This window comes from Coffea arabica, chromosome 11c (genome assembly GCF_036785885.1).
Source record: "Coffea arabica cultivar ET-39 chromosome 11c, Coffea Arabica ET-39 HiFi, whole genome shotgun sequence".
Taxonomy (NCBI): domain Eukaryota; kingdom Viridiplantae; phylum Streptophyta; class Magnoliopsida; order Gentianales; family Rubiaceae; genus Coffea; species Coffea arabica.
The window spans coordinates 20,262,708-20,285,124 of NC_092330.1; the positions used below are offsets into that span (position 1 = coordinate 20,262,708).

The 22,417-nt window shown below is 44.0% G+C and overlaps 6 non-coding genes and 18 pseudogenes across 6 annotated transcripts; all 24 read left to right on the forward strand.

Moving 5' to 3' along the window:
- Window positions 1–478: 478 nt before the first annotated feature.
- On the forward strand, window positions 479–596 carry LOC140019517 (5S ribosomal RNA; annotated as a pseudogene).
- A 927-nt stretch (window positions 597–1,523) lies between these two features.
- On the forward strand, window positions 1,524–1,642 carry LOC140017530 (5S ribosomal RNA). The gene has a single exon (XR_011823839.1). It is a non-coding gene; the product is annotated as a 5S ribosomal RNA (ribosomal RNA).
- A 411-nt stretch (window positions 1,643–2,053) lies between these two features.
- Window positions 2,054–2,171, forward strand: LOC140018630 (5S ribosomal RNA; annotated as a pseudogene).
- A 933-nt stretch (window positions 2,172–3,104) lies between these two features.
- On the forward strand, window positions 3,105–3,223 carry LOC140017783 (5S ribosomal RNA). Its single transcript, XR_011824088.1, has one exon. It is a non-coding gene; the product is annotated as a 5S ribosomal RNA (ribosomal RNA).
- Window positions 3,224–3,634: 411 nt separating this feature from the next.
- LOC140019518 (5S ribosomal RNA) lies at window positions 3,635–3,752 on the forward strand (annotated as a pseudogene).
- Window positions 3,753–4,677: 925 nt separating this feature from the next.
- LOC140020406 (5S ribosomal RNA) lies at window positions 4,678–4,795 on the forward strand (annotated as a pseudogene).
- A 927-nt stretch (window positions 4,796–5,722) lies between these two features.
- LOC140019519 (5S ribosomal RNA) lies at window positions 5,723–5,840 on the forward strand (annotated as a pseudogene).
- Window positions 5,841–6,767: 927 nt separating this feature from the next.
- On the forward strand, window positions 6,768–6,886 carry LOC140017542 (5S ribosomal RNA). Its single transcript, XR_011823850.1, has one exon. It is a non-coding gene; the product is annotated as a 5S ribosomal RNA (ribosomal RNA).
- Window positions 6,887–7,297: 411 nt separating this feature from the next.
- On the forward strand, window positions 7,298–7,415 carry LOC140019520 (5S ribosomal RNA; annotated as a pseudogene).
- A 925-nt stretch (window positions 7,416–8,340) lies between these two features.
- Window positions 8,341–8,458, forward strand: LOC140020692 (5S ribosomal RNA; annotated as a pseudogene).
- A 927-nt stretch (window positions 8,459–9,385) lies between these two features.
- Window positions 9,386–9,503, forward strand: LOC140019521 (5S ribosomal RNA; annotated as a pseudogene).
- A 927-nt stretch (window positions 9,504–10,430) lies between these two features.
- Window positions 10,431–10,549, forward strand: LOC140017553 (5S ribosomal RNA). Its single transcript, XR_011823861.1, has one exon. It is a non-coding gene; the product is annotated as a 5S ribosomal RNA (ribosomal RNA).
- A 411-nt stretch (window positions 10,550–10,960) lies between these two features.
- Window positions 10,961–11,078, forward strand: LOC140019522 (5S ribosomal RNA; annotated as a pseudogene).
- Window positions 11,079–12,003: 925 nt separating this feature from the next.
- LOC140019523 (5S ribosomal RNA) lies at window positions 12,004–12,121 on the forward strand (annotated as a pseudogene).
- Window positions 12,122–13,048: 927 nt separating this feature from the next.
- On the forward strand, window positions 13,049–13,166 carry LOC140019524 (5S ribosomal RNA; annotated as a pseudogene).
- A 927-nt stretch (window positions 13,167–14,093) lies between these two features.
- Window positions 14,094–14,212, forward strand: LOC140017820 (5S ribosomal RNA). Its single transcript, XR_011824126.1, has one exon. It is a non-coding gene; the product is annotated as a 5S ribosomal RNA (ribosomal RNA).
- A 411-nt stretch (window positions 14,213–14,623) lies between these two features.
- LOC140019525 (5S ribosomal RNA) lies at window positions 14,624–14,741 on the forward strand (annotated as a pseudogene).
- Window positions 14,742–15,666: 925 nt separating this feature from the next.
- Window positions 15,667–15,784, forward strand: LOC140019527 (5S ribosomal RNA; annotated as a pseudogene).
- A 927-nt stretch (window positions 15,785–16,711) lies between these two features.
- Window positions 16,712–16,829, forward strand: LOC140019528 (5S ribosomal RNA; annotated as a pseudogene).
- A 927-nt stretch (window positions 16,830–17,756) lies between these two features.
- LOC140019529 (5S ribosomal RNA) lies at window positions 17,757–17,874 on the forward strand (annotated as a pseudogene).
- Window positions 17,875–18,799: 925 nt separating this feature from the next.
- Window positions 18,800–18,917, forward strand: LOC140019530 (5S ribosomal RNA; annotated as a pseudogene).
- A 927-nt stretch (window positions 18,918–19,844) lies between these two features.
- LOC140019531 (5S ribosomal RNA) lies at window positions 19,845–19,962 on the forward strand (annotated as a pseudogene).
- A 927-nt stretch (window positions 19,963–20,889) lies between these two features.
- On the forward strand, window positions 20,890–21,008 carry LOC140017821 (5S ribosomal RNA). Its single transcript, XR_011824127.1, has one exon. It is a non-coding gene; the product is annotated as a 5S ribosomal RNA (ribosomal RNA).
- Window positions 21,009–21,419: 411 nt separating this feature from the next.
- Window positions 21,420–21,537, forward strand: LOC140019532 (5S ribosomal RNA; annotated as a pseudogene).
- The last annotated feature ends 880 nt before the right edge of the window (window positions 21,538–22,417 follow it).

Sequence of the window (22,417 nt, forward strand, 5' to 3'; positions counted from 1 at the left end):
TTCCGGCCCGGACCCGGCCCGTTGACACCCCTAGGTGACCCCCTGGGAAATCCTCGTGTTGCACCCCTCCCTTTTTTGTTTCGAAATCCAAATTTCCCCTTCGTTCTTTATGCTGTAGTAATTTAGCTCCGTCGGAACGATTGCTTTATATTTTGCTTCTCATCGAAGCATGAAGGCGGATCTGAAGGCGCGAGACAAGTCAGGAACGGTACGGCTGGATCGAAGCCCGGATCGTCGGTCAAAGTTGTCGGCGCAAATGCATAAGCGCAAGCGTGAAGGATCAATTTCAGGATAATTGAGAGTTGTGCGACGAGGGAAAAAAAAGGTGCAAAGCAACAAGAAAAAAATATAAAAGTAAATAAATAAAAGGATGAGAGGAAATTCATGAATTGACGCTTAGAATGAATTCGGGTCCAGAAAAGCCAAACTGCTTCACAGGACGTGGCAGTTTAAAAGAATAAAGCGAAAGGAACATGGCGGGTGCGATCATACCAGCACTAATGCACCGGATCCCATCAGAACTTCGAAGTTAAGCGTGCTTGGGCGACAGTAGTACTAGGATGGGTGACCCTAGGCCGGTCAACGGGTCGGGTCTACACCCGGATCCGGATCGGATCCCTGAAATTTTTGCGGGTATGGGTAGGGATTTAATTCCGTTATCCGGATCCGGATCCGTTTTTTCAAACAAAAAAACGGGTCGGATACGGAATATAGTATTCCGACCCGTATTAGACCCGGATTCGGATATAAATGATTTAATAATTTATAAAAAATATATATTATCAATATAATTTGATTAGGATGATGTATTTGAGTAAAATCAATTTGATTTATTTTCTTATTTGGTTTTTTCTTTGCATTAGCTAGAAATTAGTTTACAAATATATCTTTTTCTCTTTTTTGTTAGAAATTATAAATTTTGGCAAATTTGTTCGGGTAGACCCGACCCGGATCCGAGACTCGCCGGGTCCGGATCCGGAACACCGAATAAAAGACCCGTCGGGTAAACGGGTCGGCTCCGGGTCCGGGTCCGGAATAATGAATTCCGGCCCGGACCCGGCCCGTTGACACCCCTAGGTGACCCCCTGGGAAATCCTCGTGTTGCACCCCTCCCTTTTTTGTTTCGAAATCCAAATTTTCCCTTCGTTCTTTATGCTGTAGTAATTTAGCTCCGTCGGAACGATTGCTTTATATTTTGCTTCTCATCGAAGCATGAAGGCGGATCTGAAGGCGCGAGACAAGTCAGGAACGGTACGGCTGGATCGAAGCCCGGATCGTCGGTCAAAGTTGTCGGCGCAAATGTATAAGCGCAAGCGTGAAGGATCAATTTCAGGATAATTGAGAGTTGCGCGACGAGGGAAAAAAAAATGGTGCAAATCAACAAGAAAAAAATGTAAAAGTAAATAAATAAAAGGATGAGGGGAAATTCTTGAATTGACGCTTAAAATGAATTCGGGTCCAGAAAAGCCACACTGCTTCACAGGACGGGGCAGTTTAAAAGAATAAAGCGAAAGGAACATGGCGGGTGCGATCATACCAGCACTAATGCACCGGATCCCATCAGAACTCCGAAGTTAAGCGTGCTTGGGCGAGAGTAGTACTAGGATGGGTGACCCCCTGGGAAGTCCTCGTGTTGCACCCCTCCCTTTTTTGTTTCGAAATCCAAATTTCCCCTTCGTTCTTTATGCTGTAGTAATTTAGCTCCGTCGGAACGATTGCTTGATATTTTGCTTCTCATCGAAGCATGAAGGCGGATCTGAAGGCGCGAGACAAGTCAGGAACGGTACGGCTGGATCGAAGCCCGGATCGTCGGTCAAAGTTGTCGGCGCAAATGTATAAGCGGAAGCGTGAAGGATCAATTTCAGGATAATTGAGAGTTGTGCGACGAGGGAAAAAAAAGGTGCAAAGCAACAAGAAAAAAATATAAAAGTAAATAAATAAAAGGATGAGAGGAAATTCATGAATTGACGCTTAGAATGAATTCGGGTCCAGAAAAGCCAAACTGCTTCACAGGACGTGGCAGTTTAAAAGAATAAAGCGAAAGGAACATGGCGGGTGCGATCATACCAGCACTAATGCACCGGATCCCATCAGAACTCCGAAGTTAAGCGTGCTTGGGCGACAGTAGTACTAGGATGGGTGACCCTAGGCCTGTCAACGGGTCGGGTCTAGACCCGGATCCGGATCGGATCGCTGAAATTTTTTCGGGTATGGGTAGGGATTTAATTCCGTTATCCGGATCCGGATCCGTTTTTTCAAACAAAAAAACGGGTCGGATACGGAATATAGTATTCCGACCCGTATTAGACCCGGATCCGGATATAAATGATTTAATAATTTATAAAAAATATATATTATCAATATAATTTGATTAGGATGATGTATTTGAGTAAAATCAATTTGATTTATTTTCTTATTTGGTTTTTTCTTTGCATTAGTTAGAAATTAGTTTACAAATATATTTTTTTCTCTTTTTTGTTAGAAATTATAAATTTTGGCAAATTTGTTCGGGTAGACCCGACCCGGATCCGAGACTCGCCGGGTCCGGATCCGGAACACAGAATAAAAGACCCGTCGGGTAAACGGGTCGGATCCGGGTCCGGGTCCGGGTCCGGAATAATGAATTCCGGCCCGGACCCGGCCCGTTGACACCCCTAGGTGACCCCCTGGGAAATCCTCGTGTTGCACCCCTCCCTTTTTTGTTTCGAAATCCAAATTTCCCCTTCGTTCTTTATGCTGTAGTAATTTAGCTCCGTCGGAACGATTGCTTTATATTTTGCTTCTCATCGAAGCATGAAGGCGGATCTGAAGGCGCGAGACAAGTCAGGAACGGTACGGCTGGATCGAAACCCGGATCGTCGGTCAAAGTTGTCGGCGCAAATGTATAAGTGCAAGCGTGAAGGATCAATTTCAGAATAATTGAGAGTTGCGCGACGAGGGAAAAAAAAATGGTGCAAATCAACAAGAAAAAAATGTAAAAGTAAATAAATAAAAGGATGAGGGGAAATTCTTGAATTGACGCTTAAAATGAATTCGGGTCCAGAAAAGCCACACTGCTTCACAGGACGGGGCAGTTTAAAAGAATAAAGCGAAAGGAACATGGTGGGTGCGATCATACCAGCACTAATGCACCGGATCCCATCAGAACTCCGAAGTTAAGCATGCTTGGGCGAGAGTAGTACTAGGATGGGTGACCCCCTGGGAAGTCCTCGTGTTGCACCCCTCCCATTTTTGTTTCGAAATCCAAATTTCCCCTTCGTTTTTTATGCTGTAGTAATTTAGCTCCGTCGGAACGATTGCTTTATATTTTGCTTCTTATCGAAGCATGAAGGCGGATCTGAAGGCGCGAGACAAGTCAGGAACGGTACGGCTGGATCGAAGCCCGGATCGTCGGTCAAAGTTGTCGGCGCAAATGTATAAGCGCAAGCGTGAAGGATCAATTTCAGGATAATTGAGAGTTGTGCGACGAGGGAAAAAAAAGGTGCAAAGCAACAAGAAAAAAATATAAAAGTAAATAAATAAAAGGATGAGAAGAAATTCATGAATTGACGCTTAGAATGAATTCGGGTCCAGAAAAGCCAAACTGCTTCACAGGACGTGGCAGTTTAAAAGAATAAAGCGAAAGGAACATGGCGGGTGCGATCATACCAGCACTAATGCACCGGATCCCATCAGAACTTCGAAGTTAAGCGTGCTTGGGCGACAGTAGTACTAGGATGGGTGACCCTAGGCCGGTCAACGGGTCGGGTCTACACCCGGATCCGGATCGGATCCTTGAAATTTTTGCTGGTATGGGTAGGGATTTAATTCCGTTATCCGGATCCGGATCCGTTTTTTCAAACAAAAAAACGGGTCGGATACGGAATATAGTATTCCGACCCGTACTAGACCCGGATCCGGATATAAATGATTTAATAATTTATAAAAAATATATATTATCAATATAATTTGATTAGGATGATGTATTTGAGTAAAATCAATTTGATTTATTTTCTTATTTGGTTTTTTCTTTGCATTAGCTAGAAATTAGTTTACAAATATATCTTTTTCTCTTTTTTGTTAGAAATTATAAATTTTGGCAAATTTGTTCGGGTAGACCCGACCCGGATCCGAGACTCGCCGGGTCCGGATCCGGAACACCGAATAAAAGACCCGTCGGGTAAACGGGTCGGATCCGGGTCCGGGTCCGGAATAAAGAATTCCGGCCCGGACCCGGCCCGTTGACACCCCTAGGTGACCCCCTGGGAAATCCTCGTGTTGCACCCCTCCCTTTTTTGTTTCGAAATCCAAATTTTCCCTTCGTTCTTTATGCTGTAGTAATTTAGCTCCGTCGGAACGATTGCTTTATATTTTGCTTCTCATCGAAGCATGAAGGCGGATCTGAAGGCGCGAGACAAGTCAGGAACGGTACGGCTGAATCGAAGCCCGGATCGTCGGTCAATGTTGTCGGCGCAAATGCATAAGCGCAAGCGTGAAGGATCAATTTCAGGATAATTGAGAGTTGTGCGACGAGGGAAAAAAAAGGTGCAAAGCAACAAGAAAAAAATATAAAAGTAAATAAATAAAAGGATGAGAGGAAATTCATGAATTGACGCTTAGAATGAATTCGGGTCCAGAAAAGCCAAACTGCTTCACAGGACGTGGCAGTTTAAAAGAATAAAGCGAAAGGAACATGGCGGGTGTGATCATACCAGCACTAATGCACCGGATCCCATCAGAACTTCGAAGTTAAGCGTGCTTGGGCGACAGTAGTACTAGGATGGGTGACCCTAGGCCGGTCAACGGGTCGGGTCTACACCCGGATCCGGATCGGATCCCTGAAATTTTTGCGGGTATGGGTAGGGATTTAATTCCGTTATCCGGATCCGGATCCGTTTTTTCAAACAAAAAAACGGGTCGGATACGGAATATAGTATTCCGACCCGTATTAGACCCGGATCCGGATATAAATGATTTAATAATTTATAAAAAATATATATTATCAATATAATTTGATTAGGATGATGTATTTGAGTAAAATCAATTTGATTTATTTTCTTATTTGGTTTTTTCTTTGCATTAGCTAGAAATTTGTTTACAAATATATCTTTTTCTCTTTTTTGTTAGAAATTATAAATTTTGGCAAATTTGTTCGGGTAGACCCGACCCGGATCCGAGACTCGCCGGGTCCGGATCCGGAACACCGAATAAAAGACCCGTCGGGTAAACGGGTCGGCTCCGGGTCCGGGTCCGGAATAATGAATTCCGGCCCGGACCCGGCCCGTTGACACCCCTAGGTGACCCCCTGGGAAATCCTCGTGTTGCACCCCTCCCTTTTTTGTTTCGAAATCCAAATTTTCCCTTCGTTCTTTATGCTGTAGTAATTTAGCTCCGTCGGAACGATTGCTTTATATTTTGCTTCTCATCGAAGCATGAAGGCGGATCTGAAGGCGCGAGACAAGTCAGGAACGGTACGGCTGGATCGAAGCCCGGTTCGTCGGTCAAAGTTGTCGGCGCAAATGTATAAGCGCAAGCGTGAAGGATCAATTTCAGGATAATTGAGAGTTGCGCGACGAGGGAAAAAAAAATGGTGCAAATCAACAAGAAAAAAATGTAAAAGTAAATAAATAAAAGGATGAGGGGAAATTCTTGAATTGACGCTTAAAATGAATTCGGGTCCAGAAAAGCCACACTGCTTCACAGGACGGGGCAGTTTAAAAGAATAAAGCGAAAGGAACATGGCGGGTGCGATCATACCAGCACTAATGCACCGGATCCCATCAGAACTTCGAAGTTAAGCGTGCTTGGGCGACAGTAGTACTAGGATGGGTGACCCTAGGCCGGTCAACGGGTCGGGTCTAGACCCGGATCCGGATCGGATCGCTGAAATTTTTTCGGGTATGGGTAGGGATTTAATTCCGTTATCCGGATCCGGATCCGTTTTTTCAAACAAAAAAACGGGTCGGATACGGAATATAGTATTCCGACCCGTATTAGACCCGGATCCGGATATAAATGATTTAATAATTTATAAAAAATATATATTATCAATATAATTTGATTAGGATGATGTATTTGAGTAAAATCAATTTGATTTATTTTCTTATTTGGTTTTTTCTTTGCATTAGTTAGAAATTAGTTTACAAATATATTTTTTTCTCTTTTTTGTTAGAAATTATAAATTTTGGCAAATTTGTTCGGGTACACCCGACCCGGATCCGAGACTCGCCGGGTCCGGATCCGGAACACAGAATAAAAGACCCGTCGGGTAAACGGGTCGGATCCGGGTCCGGGTCCGGAATAATGAATTCCGGCCCGGACCCGGCCCGTTGACACCCCTAGGTGACCCCCTGGGAAATCCTCGTGTTGCACCCCTCCCTTTTTTGTTTCGAAATCCAAATTTCCCCTTCGTTCTTTATGCTGTAGTAATTTAGCTCCGTCGGAACGATTGCTTTATATTTTGCTTCTCATCGAAGCATGAAGGCGGATCTGAAGGCGCGAGACAAGTCAGGAACGGTACGGCTGGATCGAAGCCCGGATCGTCGGTCAAAGTTGTCGGCGCAAATGTATAAGTGCAAGCGTGAAGGATCAATTTCAGGATAATTGAGAGTTGCGCGACGAGGGAAAAAAAAATGGTGCAAATCAACAAGAAAAAAATGTAAAAGTAAATAAATAAAAGGATGAGGGGAAATTCTTGAATTGACGCTTAAAATGAATTCGGGTCCAGAAAAGCCACACTGCTTCACAGGACGGGGCAGTTTAAAAGAATAAAGCGAAAGGAACATGGTGGGTGCGATCATACCAGCACTAATGCACCGGATCCCATCAGAACTCCGAAGTTAAGCGTGCTTGGGCGAGAGTAGTACTAGGATGGGTGACCCCCTGGGAAGTCCTCGTGTTGCACCCCTCCCTTTTTTGTTTCGAAATCCAAATTTCCCCTTCGTTCTTTATGCTGTAGTAATTTAGCTCCGTCGGAACGATTGCTTTATATTTTGCTTCTTATCGAAGCATGAAGGCGGATCTGAAGGCGCGAGACAAGTCAGGAACGGTACGGCTGGATCGAAGCCCGGATCGTCGGTCAAAGTTGTCGGCGCAAATGTATAAGCGCAAGCGTGAAGGATCAATTTCAGGATAATTGAGAGTTGTGCGACGAGGGAAAAAAAAGGTGCAAAGCAACAAGAAAAAAATATAAAAGTAAATAAATAAAAGGATGAGAGGAAATTCATGAATTGACGCTTAGAATGAATTCGGGTCCAGAAAAGCCAAACTGCTTCACAGGACGTGGCAGTTTAAAAGAATAAAGCGAAAGGAACATGGCGGGTGCGATCATACCAGCACTAATGCACCGGATCCCATCAGAACTTCGAAGTTAAGCGTGCTTGGGCGACAGTAGTACTAGGATGGGTGACCCTAGGCCGGTCAACGGGTCGGGTCTACACCCGGATCCGGATCGGATCCCTGAAATTTTTGCTGGTATGGGTAGGGATTTAATTCCGTTATCCGGATCCGGATCCGTTTTTTCAAACAAAAAAACGGGTCGGATACGGAATATAGTATTCCGACCCGTACTAGACCCGGATCCGGATATAAATGATTTAATAATTTATAAAAAATATATATTATCAATATAATTTGATTAGGATGATGTATTCGAGTAAAATCAATTTGATTTATTTTCTTATTTGGTTTTTTCTTTGCATTAGCTAGAAATTAGTTTACAAATATATCTTTTTCTCTTTTTTGTTAGAAATTATAAATTTTGGCAAATTTGTTCGGGTAGACCCGACCCGGATCCGAGACTCGCCGGATCCGGATCCGGAACACCGAATAAAAGACCCGTCGGGTAAACGGGTCGGATCCGGGTCCGGGTCCGGAATAAAGAATTCCGGCCCGGACCCGGCCCGTTGACACCCCTAGGTGATCCCCTGGGAAATCCTCGTGTTGCACCCCTCCCTTTTTTGTTTCGAAATCCAAATTTTCCCTTCGTTCTTTATGCTGTAGTAATTTAGCTCCGTCGGAACGATTGCTTTATATTTTGCTTCTCATCGAAGCATGAAGGCGGATCTGAAGGCGCGAGACAAGTCAGGAACGGTACGGCTGAATCGAAGCCCGGATCGTCGGTCAATGTTGTCGGCGCAAATGCATAAGCGCAAGCGTGAAGGATCAATTTCAGGATAATTGAGAGTTGTGCGACGAGGGAAAAAAAAGGTGCAAAGCAACAAGAAAAAAATATAAAAGTAAATAAATAAAAGGATGAGAGGAAATTCATGAATTGACGCTTAGAATGAATTCGGGTCCAGAAAAGCCAAACTGCTTCACAGGACGTGGCAGTTTAAAAGAATAAAGCGAAAGGAACATGGCGGGTGTGATCATACCAGCACTAATGCACCGGATCCCATCAGAACTTCGAAGTTAAGCGTGCTTGGGCGACAGTAGTACTAGGATGGGTGATCCTAGGCCGGTCAACGGGTCGGGTCTACACCCGGATCCGGATCGGATCCCTGAAATTTTTGCGGGTATGGGTAGGGATTTAATTCCGTTATCCGGATCCGGATCCGTTTTTTCAAACAAAAAAACGGGTCGGATACGGAATATAGTATTCCGACCCGTATTAGACCCGGATCCGGATATAAATGATTTAATAATTTATAAAAAATATATATTATCAATATAATTTGATTAGGATGATGTATTTGAGTAAAATCAATTTGATTTATTTTCTTATTTGGTTTTTTCTTTGCATTAGCTAGAAATTTGTTTACAAATATATCTTTTTCTCTTTTTTGTTAGAAATTATAAATTTTGGCAAATTTGTTCGGGTAGACCCGACCCGGATCCGAGACTCGCCGGGTCCGGATCCGGAACACCGAATAAAAGACCCGTCGGGTAAACGGGTCGGCTCCGGGTTCGGGTCCGGAATAATGAATTCCGGCCCGGACCCGGCCCGTTGACACCCCTAGGTGACCCCCTGGGAAATCCTCGTGTTGCACCCCTCCCTTTTTTGTTTCGAAATCCAAATTTTCCCTTCGTTCTTTATGCTGTAGTAATTTAGCTCCGTCGGAACGATTGCTTTATATTTTGCTTCTCATCGAAGCATGAAGGCGGATCTGAAGGCGCGAGACAAGTCAGGAACGGTACGGCTGGATCGAAGCCCGGTTCGTCGGTCAAAGTTGTCGGCGCAAATGTATAAGCGCAAGCGTGAAGGATCAATTTCAGCATAATTGAGAGTTGCGCGACGAGGGAAAAAAAAATGGTGCAAATCAACAAGAAAAAAATGTAAAAGTAAATAAATAAAAGGATGAGGGGAAATTCTTGAATTGACGCTTAAAATGAATTCGGGTCCAGAAAAGCCACACTGCTTCACAGGACGGGGCAGTTTAAAAGAATAAAGCGAAAGGAACATGGCGGGTGCGATCATACCAGCACTAATGCACCGGATCCCATCAGAACTTCGAAGTTAAGCGTGCTTGGGCGACAGTAGTACTAGGATGGGTGACCCTAGGCCGGTCAACGGGTCGGGTCTACACCCGGATCCGGATCGGATCCCTGAAATTTTTGCGGGTATGGGTAGGGATTTAATTCCGTTATCCGGATCCGGATCCGTTTTTTCAAACAAAAAAACGGGTCGGATACGGAATATAGTATTCCGACCCGTATTAGACCCGGATCCGGATATAAATGATTTAATAATTTATAAAAAATATATATTATCAATATAATTTGATTAGGATGATGTATTTGAGTAAAATCAATTTGATTTATTTTCTTATTTGGTTTTTTCTTTGCATTAGTTAGAAATTAGTTTACAAATATATTTTTTTCTCTTTTTTGTTAGAAATTATAAATTTTGGCAAATTTGTTCGGGTACACCCGACCCGGATCCGAGACTCGCCGGGTCCGGATCCGGAACACAGAATAAAAGACCCGTCGGGTAAACGGGTCGGATCCGGGTCCGGGTCCGGAATAATGAATTCCGGCCCGGACCCGGCCCGTTGACACCCCTAGGTGACCCCCTGGGAAATCCTCGTGTTGCACCCCTCCCTTTTTTGTTTCGAAATCCAAATTTCCCCTTCGTTCTTTATGCTGTAGTAATTTAGCTCCGTCGGAACGATTGCTTTATATTTTGCTTCTCATCGAAGCATGAAGGCGGATCTGAAGGCGCGAGACAAGTCAGGAACGGTACGGCTGGATCGAAGCCCGGATCGTCGGTCAAAGTTGTCGGCGCAAATGTATAAGTGCAAGCGTGAAGGATCAATTTCAGGATAATTGAGAGTTGCGCGACGAGGGAAAAAAAAATGGTGCAAATCAACAAGAAAAAAATGTAAAAGTAAATAAATAAAAGGATGAGGGGAAATTCTTGAATTGACGCTTAAAATGAATTCGGGTCCAGAAAAGCCACACTGCTTCACAGGACGGGGCAGTTTAAAAGAATAAAGCGAAAGGAACATGGTGGGTGCGATCATACCAGCACTAATGCACCGGATCCCATCAGAACTCCGAAGTTAAGCGTGCTTGGGCGAGAGTAGTACTAGGATGGGTGACCCCCTGGGAAGTCCTCGTGTTGCACCCCTCCCTTTTTTGTTTCGAAATCCAAATTTCCCCTTCGTTCTTTATGCTGTAGTAATTTAGCTCCGTCGGAACGATTGCTTTATATTTTGCTTCTTATCGAAGCATGAAGGCGGATCTGAAGGCGCGAGACAAGTCAGGAACGGTACGGCTGGATCGAAGCCCGGATCGTCGGTCAAAGTTGTCGGCGCAAATGTATAAGCGCAAGCGTGAAGGATCAATTTCAGGATAATTGAGAGTTGTGCGACGAGGGAAAAAAAAGGTGCAAAGCAACAAGAAAAAAATATAAAAGTAAATAAATAAAAGGATGAGAGGAAATTCATGAATTGACGCTTAGAATGAATTCGGGTCCAGAAAAGCCAAACTGCTTCACAGGACGTGGCAGTTTAAAAGAATAAAGCGAAAGGAACATGGCGGGTGCGATCATACCAGCACTAATGCACCGGATCCCATCAGAACTTCGAAGTTAAGCGTGCTTGGGCGACAGTAGTACTAGGATGGGTGACCCTAGGCCGGTCAACGGGTCGGGTCTACACCCGGATCCGGATCGGATCCCTGAAATTTTTGCTGGTATGAGTAGGGATTTAATTCCGTTATCCGGATCCGGATCCGTTTTTTCAAACAAAAAAACGGGTCGGATACGGAATATAGTATTCCGACCCGTACTAGACCCGGATCCGGATATAAATGATTTAATAATTTATAAAAAATATATATTATCAATATAATTTGATTAGGATGATGTATTTGAGTAAAATCAATTTGATTTATTTTCTTATTTGGTTTTTTCTTTGCATTAGCTAGAAATTAGTTTACAAATATATCTTTTTCTCTTTTTTGTTAGAAATTATAAATTTTGGCAAATTTGTTCGGGTAGACCCGACCCGGATCCGAGACTCGCCGGGTCCGGATCCGGAACACCGAATAAAAGACCCGTCGGGTAAACGGGTCGGATCCGGGTCCGGGTCCGGAATAAAGAATTCCGGCCCGGATCCGGCCCGTTGACACCCCTAGGTGACCCCCTGGGAAATCCTCGTGTTGCACCCCTCCCTTTTTTGTTTCGAAATCCAAATTTTCCCTTCGTTCTTTATGCTGTAGTAATTTAGCTCCGTCGGAACGATTGCTTTATATTTTGCTTCTCATCGAAGCATGAAGGCGGATCTGAAGGCGCGAGACAAGTCAGGAACGGTACGGCTGAATCGAAGCCCGGATCGTCGGTCAATGTTGTCGGCGCAAATGCATAAGCGCAAGCGTGAAGGATCAATTTCAGGATAATTGAGAGTTGTGCGACGAGGGAAAAAAAAGGTGCAAAGCAACAAGAAAAAAATATAAAAGTAAATAAATAAAAGGATGAGAGGAAATTCATGAATTGACGCTTAGAATGAATTCGGGTCCAGAAAAGCCAAACTGCTTCACAGGACGTGGCGGTTTAAAAGAATAAAGCGAAAGGAACATGGCGGGTGCGATCATACCAGCACTAATGCACCGGATCCCATCAGAACTTCGAAGTTAAGCGTGCTTGGGCGACAGTAGTACTAGGATGGGTGACCCTAGGCCGGTCAACGGGTCGGGTCTACACCCGGATCCGGATCGGATCCCTGAAATTTTTGCGGGTATGGGTAGGGATTTAATTCCGTTATCCGGATCCGGATCCGTTTTTTCAAACAAAAAAACGGGTCGGATACGGAATATAGTATTCCGACCCGTATTAGACCCGGATCCGGATATAAATGATTTAATAATTTATAAAAAATATATATTATCAATATAATTTGATTAGGATGATGTATTTGAGTAAAATCAATTTGATTTATTTTCTTATTTGGTTTTTTCTTTGCATTAGCTAGAAATTTGTTTACAAATATATCTTTTTCTCTTTTTTGTTAGAAATTATAAATTTTGGCAAATTTGTTCGGGTAGACCCGACCCGGATCCGAGACTCGCCGGGTCCGGATCCGGAACACCGAATAAAAGACCCGTCGGGTAAACGGGTCGGCTCCGGGTTCGGGTCCGGAATAATGAATTCCGGCCCGGACCCGGCCCGTTGACACCCCTAGGTGACCCCCTGGGAAATCCTCGTGTTGCACCCCTCCCTTTTTTGTTTCGAAATCCAAATTTTCCCTTCGTTCTTTATGCTGTAGTAATTTAGCTCCGTCGGAACGATTGCTTTATATTTTGCTTCTCATCGAAGCATGAAGGCGGATCTGAAGGCGCGAGACAAGTCAGGAACGGTACGGCTGGATCGAAGCCCGGTTCGTCGGTCAAAGTTGTCGGCGCAAATGTATAAGCGCAAGCGTGAAGGATCAATTTCAGCATAATTGAGAGTTGCGCGACGAGGGAAAAAAAAATGGTGCAAATCAACAAGAAAAAAATGTAAAAGTAAATAAATAAAAGGATGAGGGGAAATTCTTGAATTGACGCTTAAAATGAATTCGGGTCCAGAAAAGCCACACTGCTTCACAGGACGGGGCAGTTTAAAAGAATAAAGCGAAAGGAACATGGCGGGTGCGATCATACCAGCACTAATGCACCGGATCCCATCAGAACTTCGAAGTTAAGCGTGCTTGGGCGACAGTAGTACTAGGATGGGTGACCCTAGGCCGGTCAACGGGTCGGGTCTACACCCGGATCCGGATCGGATCCCTGAAATTTTTGCGGGTATGGGTAGGGATTTAATTCCGTTATCCGGATCCGGATCCGTTTTTTCAAACAAAAAAACGGGTCGGATACGGAATATAGTATTCCGACCCGTATTAGACCCGGATCCGGATATAAATGATTTAATAATTTATAAAAAATATATATTATCAATATAATTTGATTAGGATGATGTATTTGAGTAAAATCAATTTGATTTATTTTCTTATTTGGTTTTTTCTTTGCATTAGCTAGAAATTTGTTTACAAATATATCTTTTTCTCTTTTTTGTTAGAAATTATAAATTTTGGCAAATTTGTTCGGGTAGACCCGACCCGGATCCGAGACTCGCCGGGTCCTGATCCGGAACATCGAATAAAAGACCCGTCGGGTAAACGGGTCGGCTCCGGGTCCGGGTCCGGAATAATGAATTCCGGCCCGGACCCGGCCCGTTGACACCCCTAGGTGACCCCCTGGGAAATCCTCGTGTTGCACCCCTCCCTTTTTTGTTTCGAAATCCAAATTTTCCCTTCGTTCTTTATGCTGTAGTAATTTAGCTCCGTCGGAACGATTGCTTTATATTTTGCTTCTCATCGAAGCATGAAGGCGGATCTGAAGGCGCGAGACAAGTCAGGAACGGTACGGCTGGATCGAAGCCCGGATCGTCGGTCAAAGTTGTCGGCGCAAATGTATAAGTGCAAGCGTGAAGGATCAATTTCAGGATAATTGAGAGTTGCGCGACGAGGGAAAAAAAAATGGTGCAAATCAACAAGAAAAAAATGTAAAAGTAAATAAATAAAAGGATGAGGGGAAATTCTTGAATTGACGCTTAAAATGAATTCGGGTCCAGAAAAGCCACACTGCTTCACAGGACGGGGCAGTTTAAAAGAATAAAGCGAAAGGAACATGGTGGGTGCGATCATACCAGCACTAATGCACCGGATCCCATCAGAAATCCGAAGTTAAGCGTGCTTGGGCGAGAGTAGTACTAGGATGGGTGACCCCCTGGGAAGTCCTCGTGTTGCACCCCTCCCTTTTTTGTTTCGAAATCCAAATTTCCCCTTCGTTCTTTATGCTGTAGTAATTTAGCTCCGTCGGAACGATTGCTTTATATTTTGCTTCTTATCGAAGCATGAAGGCGGATCTGAAGGCGCGAGACAAGTCAGGAACGGTACGGCTGGATCGAAGCCCGGATCGTCGGTCAAAGTTGTCGGCGCAAATGTATAAGCGCAAGCGTGAAGGATCAATTTCAGGATAATTGAGAGTTGTGCGACGAGGGAAAAAAAAGGTGCAAAGCAACAAGAAAAAAATATAAAAGTAAATAAATAAAAGGATGAGAGGAAATTCATGAATTGACGCTTAGAATGAATTCGGGTCCAGAAAAGCCAAACTGCTTCACAGGACGTGGCAGTTTAAAAGAATAAAGCGAAAGGAACATGGCGGGTGCGATCATACCAGCACTAATGCACCGGATCCCATCAGAACTTCGAAGTTAAGCGTGCTTGGGCGACAGTAGTACTAGGATGGGTGACCCTAGGCCGGTCAACGGGTCGGGTCTACACCCGGATCCGGATCGGATCCCTGAAATTTTTGCTGGTATGAGTAGGGATTTAATTCCGTTATCCGGATCCGGATCCGTTTTTTCAAACAAAAAAACGGGTCGGATACGGAATATAGTATTCCGACCCGTACTAGACCCGGATCCGGATATAAATGATTTAATAATTTATAAAAAATATATATTATCAATATAATTTGATTAGGATGATGTATTTGAGTAAAATCAATTTGATTTATTTTCTTATTTGGTTTTTTCTTTGCATTAGCTAGAAATTAGTTTACAAATATATCTTTTTCTCTTTTTTGTTAGAAATTATAAATTTTGGCAAATTTGTTCGGGTAGACCCGACCCGGATCCGAGACTCGCCGGGTCCGGATCCGGAACACCGAATAAAAGACCCGTCGGGTAAACGGGTCGGATCCGGGTCCGGGTCCGGAATAAAGAATTCCGGCCCGGATCCGGCCCGTTGACACCCCTAGGTGACCCCCTGGGAAATCCTCGTGTTGCACCCCTCCCTTTTTTGTTTCGAAATCCAAATTTTCCCTTCGTTCTTTATGCTGTAGTAATTTAGCTCCGTCGGAACGATTGCTTTATATTTTGCTTCTCATCGAAGCATGAAGGCGGATCTGAAGGCGCGAGACAAGTCAGGAACGGTACGGCTGAATCGAAGCCCGGATCGTCGGTCAATGTTGTCGGCGCAAATGCATAAGCGCAAGCGTGAAGGATCAATTTCAGGATAATTGAGAGTTGTGCGACGAGGGAAAAAAAAGGTGCAAAGCAACAAGAAAAAAATATAAAAGTAAATAAATAAAAGGATGAGAGGAAATTCATGAATTGACGCTTAGAATGAATTCGGGTCCAGAAAAGCCAAACTGCTTCACAGGACGTGGCGGTTTAAAAGAATAAAGCGAAAGGAACATGGCGGGTGCGATCATACCAGCACTAATGCACCGGATCCCATCAGAACTTCGAAGTTAAGCGTGCTTGGGCGACAGTAGTACTAGGATGGGTGACCCTAGGCCGGTCAACGGGTCGGGTCTACACCCGGATCCGGATCGGATCCCTGAAATTTTTGCGGGTATGGGTAGGGATTTAATTCCGTTATCCGGATCCGGATCCGTTTTTTCAAACAAAAAAACGGGTCGGATACGGAATATAGTATTCCGACCCGTATTAGACCCGGATCCGGATATAAATGATTTAATAATTTATAAAAAATATATATTATCAATATAATTTGATTAGGATGATGTATTTGAGTAAAATCAATTTGATTTATTTTCTTATTTGGTTTTTTCTTTGCATTAGCTAGAAATTTGTTTACAAATATATCTTTTTCTCTTTTTTGTTAGAAATTATAAATTTTGGCAAATTTGTTCGGGTAGACCCGACCCGGATCCGAGACTCGCCGGGTCCGGATCCGGAACACCGAATAAAAGACCCGTCGGGTAAACGGGTCGGCTCCGGGTTCGGGTCCTGAATAATGAATTCCGGCCCGGACCCGGCCCGTTGACACCCCTAGGTGACCCCCTGGGAAATCCTCGTGTTGCACCCCTCCCTTTTTTGTTTCGAAATCCAAATTTTCCCTTCGTTCTTTATGCTGTAGTAATTTAGCTCCGTCGGAACGATTGCTTTATATTTTGCTTCTCATCGAAGCATGAAGGCGGATCTGAAGGCGCGAGACAAGTCAGGAACGGTACGGCTGGATCGAAGCCCGGTTCGTCGGTCAAAGTTGTCGGCGCAAATGTATAAGCGCAAGCGTGAAGGATCAATTTCAGCATAATTGAGAGTTGCGCGACGAGGGAAAAAAAAATGGTGCAAATCAACAAGAAAAAAATGTAAAAGTAAATAAATAAAAGGATGAGGGGAAATTCTTGAATTGACGCTTAAAATGAATTCGGGTCCAGAAAAGCCACACTGCTTCACAGGACGGGGCAGTTTAAAAGAATAAAGCGAAAGGAACATGGCGGGTGCGATCATACCAGCACTAATGCACCGGATCCCATCAGAACTTCGAAGTTAAGCGTGCTTGGGCGACAGTAGTACTAGGATGGGTGACCCTAGGCCGGTCAACGGGTCGGGTCTACACCCGGATCCGGATCGGATCCCTGAAATTTTTGCGGGTATGGGTAGGGATTTAATTCCGTTATCCGGATCCGGATCCGTTTTTTCAAACAAAAAAACGGGTCGGATACGGAATATAGTATTCCGACCCGTATTAGACCCGGATCCGGATATAAATGATTTAATAATTTATAAAAAATATATATTATCAATATAATTTGATTAGGATGATGTATTTGAGTAAAATCAATTTGATTTATTTTCTTATTTGGTTTTTTCTTTGCATTAGCTAGAAATTTGTTTACAAATATATCTTTTTCTCTTTTTTGTTAGAAATTATAAATTTTGGCAAATTTGTTCGGGTAGACCCGACCCGGATCCGAGACTCGCCGGGTCCTGATCCGGAACATCGAATAAAAGACCCGTCGGGTAAACGGGTCGGCTCCGGGTCCGGGTCCGGAATAATGAATTCCGGCCCGGACCCGGCCCGTTGACACCCCTAGGTGACCCCCTGGGAAATCCTCGTGTTGCACCCCTCCCTTTTTTGTTTCGAAATCCAAATTTTCCCTTCGTTCTTTATGCTGTAGTAATTTAGCTCCGTCGGAACGATTGCTTTATATTTTGCTTCTCATCGAAGCATGAAGGCGGATCTGAAGGCGCGAGACAAGTCAGGAACGGTACGGCTGGATCGAAGCCCGGTTCGTCGGTCAAAGTTGTCGGCGCAAATGTATAAGCGCAAGCGTGAAGGATCAATTTCAGGATAATTGAGAGTTGCGCGACGAGGGAAAAAAAAATGGTGCAAATCAACAAGAAAAAAATGTAAAAGTAAATAAATAAAAGGATGAGGGGAAATTCTTGAATTGACGCTTAAAATGAATTCGGGTCCAGAAAAGCCACACTGCTTCACAGGACGGGGCAGTTTAAAAGAATAAAGCGAAAGGAACATGGCGGGTGCGATCATACCAGCACTAATGCACCGGATCCCATCAGAACTTCGAAGTTAAGCGTGCTTGGGCGACAGTAGTACTAGGATGGGTGACCCTAGGCCGGTCAACGGGTCGGGTCTACACCCGGATCCGGATCGGATCCCTGAAATTTTTGCGGGTATGGGTAGGGATTTAATTCCGTTATCCGGATCCGGATCCGTTTTTTCAAACAAAAAAACGGGTCGGATACGGAATATAGTATTCCGACCCGTACTAGACCCGGATCCGGATATAAATGATTTAATAATTTATAAAAAATATATATTATCAATATAATTTGATTAGGATGATGTATTTGAGTAAAATCAATTTGATTTATTTTCTTATTTGGTTTTTTCTTTGCATTAGCTAGAAATTAGTTTACAAATATATCTTTTTCTCTTTTTTGTTAGAAATTATAAATTTTGGCAAATTTGTTCGGGTAGACCCGACCCGGATCCGAGACTCGCCGGGTCCGGATCCGGAACACCGAATAAAAGACCCGTCGGGTAAACGGGTCGGATCCGGGTCCGGGTCCGGAATAAAGAATTCCGGCCCGGATCCGGCCCGTTGACACCCCTAGGTGACCCCCTGGGAAATCCTCGTGTTGCACCCCTCCCTTTTTTGTTTCGAAATCCAAATTTTCCCTTCGTTCTTTATGCTGTAGTAATTTAGCTCCGTCGGAACGATTGCTTTATATTTTGCTTCTCATCGAAGCATGAAGGCGGATCTGAAGGCGCGAGACAAGTCAGGAACGGTACGGCTGAATCGAAGCCCGGATCGTCGGTCAATGTTGTCGGCGCAAATGCATAAGCGCAAGCGTGAAGGATCAATTTCAGGATAATTGAGAGTTGTGCGACGAGGGAAAAAAAAGGTGCAAAGCAACAAGAAAAAAATATAAAAGTAAATAAATAAAAGGATGAGAGGAAATTCATGAATTGACGCTTAGAATGAATTCGGGTCCAGAAAAGCCAAACTGCTTCACAGGACGTGGCGGTTTAAAAGAATAAAGCGAAAGGAACATGGCGGGTGCGATCATACCAGCACTAATGCACCGGATCCCATCAGAACTTCGAAGTTAAGCGTGCTTGGGCGACAGTAGTACTAGGATGGGTGACCCTAGGCCGGTCAACGGGTCGGGTCTACACCCGGATCCGGATCGGATCCCTGAAATTTTTGCGGGTATGGGTAGGGATTTAATTCCGTTATCCGGATCCGGATCCGTTTTTTCAAACAAAAAAACGGGTCGGATACGGAATATAGTATTCCGACCCGTATTAGACCCGGATCCGGATATAAATGATTTAATAATTTATAAAAAATATATATTATCAATATAATTTGATTAGGATGATGTATTTGAGTAAAATCAATTTGATTTATTTTCTTATTTGGTTTTTTCTTTGCATTAGCTAGAAATTTGTTTACAAATATATCTTTTTCTCTTTTTTGTTAGAAATTATAAATTTTGGCAAATTTGTTCGGGTAGACCCGACCCGGATCCGAGACTCGCCGGGTCCGGATCCGGAACACCGAATAAAAGACCCGTCGGGTAAACGGGTCGGCTCCGGGTTCGGGTCCGGAATAATGAATTCCGGCCCGGACCCGGCCCGTTGACACCCCTAGGTGACCCCCTGGGAAATCCTCGTGTTGCACCCCTCCCTTTTTTGTTTCGAAATCCAAATTTTCCCTTCGTTCTTTATGCTGTAGTAATTTAGCTCCGTCGGAACGATTGCTTTATATTTTGCTTCTCATCGAAGCATGAAGGCGGATCTGAAGGCGCGAGACAAGTCAGGAACGGTACGGCTGGATCGAAGCCCGGTTCGTCGGTCAAAGTTGTCGGCGCAAATGTATAAGCGCAAGCGTGAAGGATCAATTTCAGCATAATTGAGAGTTGCGCGACGAGGGAAAAAAAAATGGTGCAAATCAACAAGAAAAAAATGTAAAAGTAAATAAATAAAAGGATGAGGGGAAATTCTTGAATTGACGCTTAAAATGAATTCGGGTCCAGAAAAGCCACACTGCTTCACAGGACGGGGCAGTTTAAAAGAATAAAGCGAAAGGAACATGGCGGGTGCGATCATACCAGCACTAATGCACCGGATCCCATCAGAACTTCGAAGTTAAGCGTGCTTGGGCGACAGTAGTACTAGGATGGGTGACCCTAGGCCGGTCAACGGGTCGGGTCTACACCCGGATCCGGATCGGATCCCTGAAATTTTTGCGGGTATGGGTAGGGATTTAATTCCGTTATCCGGATCCGGATCCGTTTTTTCAAACAAAAAAACGGGTCGGATACGGAATATAGTATTCCGACCCGTATTAGACCCGGATCCGGATATAAATGATTTAATAATTTATAAAAAATATATATTATCAATATAATTTGATTAGGATGATGTATTTGAGTAAAATCAATTTGATTTATTTTCTTATTTGGTTTTTTCTTTGCATTAGCTAGAAATTTGTTTACAAATATATCTTTTTCTCTTTTTTGTTAGAAATTATAAATTTTGGCAAATTTGTTCGGGTAGACCCGACCCGGATCCGAGACTCGCCGGGTCCTGATCCGGAACATCGAATAAAAGACCCGTCGGGTAAACGGGTCGGCTCCGGGTCCGGGTCCGGAATAATGAATTCCGGCCCGGACCCGGCCCGTTGACACCCCTAGGTGACCCCCTGGGAAATCCTCGTGTTGCACCCCTCCCTTTTTTGTTTCGAAATCCAAATTTTCCCTTCGTTCTTTATGCTGTAGTAATTTAGCTCCGTCGGAACGATTGCTTTATATTTTGCTTCTCATCGAAGCATGAAGGCGGATCTGAAGGCGCGAGACAAGTCAGGAACGGTACGGCTGGATCGAAGCCCGGATCGTCGGTCAAAGTTGTCGGCGCAAATGTATAAGTGCAAGCGTGAAGGATCAATTTCAGGATAATTGAGAGTTGCGCGACGAGGGAAAAAAAAATGGTGCAAATCAACAAGAAAAAAATGTAAAAGTAAATAAATAAAAGGATGAGGGGAAATTCTTGAATTGACGCTTAAAATGAATTCGGGTCCAGAAAAGCCACACTGCTTCACAGGACGGGGCAGTTTAAAAGAATAAAGCGAAAGGAACATGGTGGGTGCGATCATACCAGCACTAATGCACCGGATCCCATCAGAAATCCGAAGTTAAGCGTGCTTGGGCGAGAGTAGTACTAGGATGGGTGACCCCCTGGGAAGTCCTCGTGTTGCACCCCTCCCTTTTTTGTTTCGAAATCCAAATTTCCCCTTCGTTCTTTATGCTGTAGTAATTTAGCTCCGTCGGAACGATTGCTTTATATTTTGCTTCTTATCGAAGCATGAAGGCGGATCTGAAGGCGCGAGACAAGTCAGGAACGGTACGGCTGGATCGAAGCCCGGATCGTCGGTCAAAGTTGTCGGCGCAAATGTATAAGCGCAAGCGTGAAGGATCAATTTCAGGATAATTGAGAGTTGTGCGACGAGGGAAAAAAAAGGTGCAAAGCAACAAGAAAAAAATATAAAAGTAAATAAATAAAAGGATGAGAGGAAATTCATGAATTGACGCTTAGAATGAATTCGGGTCCAGAAAAGCCAAACTGCTTCACAGGACGTGGCAGTTTAAAAGAATAAAGCGAAAGGAACATGGCGGGTGCGATCATACCAGCACTAATGCACCGGATCCCATCAGAACTTCGAAGTTAAGCGTGCTTGGGCGACAGTAGTACTAGGATGGGTGACCCTAGGCCGGTCAACGGGTCGGGTCTACACCCGGATCCGGATCGGATCCCTGAAATTTTTGCTGGTATGAGTAGGGATTTAATTCCGTTATCCGGATCCGGATCCGTTTTTTCAAACAAAAAAACGGGTCGGATACGGAATATAGTATTCCGACCCGTACTAGACCCGGATCCGGATATAAATGATTTAATAATTTATAAAAAATATATATTATCAATATAATTTGATTAGGATGATGTATTTGAGTAAAATCAATTTGATTTATTTTCTTATTTGGTTTTTTCTTTGCATTAGCTAGAAATTAGTTTACAAATATATCTTTTTCTCTTTTTTGTTAGAAATTATAAATTTTGGCAAATTTGTTCGGGTAGACCCGACCCGGATCCGAGACTCGCCGGGTCCGGATCCGGAACACCGAATAAAAGACCCGTCGGGTAAACGGGTCGGATCCGGGTCCGGGTCCGGAATAAAGAATTCCGGCCCGGATCCGGCCCGTTGACACCCCTAGGTGACCCCCTGGGAAATCCTCGTGTTGCACCCCTCCCTTTTTTGTTTCGAAATCCAAATTTTCCCTTCGTTCTTTATGCTGTAGTAATTTAGCTCCGTCGGAACGATTGCTTTATATTTTGCTTCTCATCGAAGCATGAAGGCGGATCTGAAGGCGCGAGACAAGTCAGGAACGGTACGGCTGAATCGAAGCCCGGATCGTCGGTCAATGTTGTCGGCGCAAATGCATAAGCGCAAGCGTGAAGGATCAATTTCAGGATAATTGAGAGTTGTGCGACGAGGGAAAAAAAAGGTGCAAAGCAACAAGAAAAAAATATAAAAGTAAATAAATAAAAGGATGAGAGGAAATTCATGAATTGACGCTTAGAATGAATTCGGGTCCAGAAAAGCCAAACTGCTT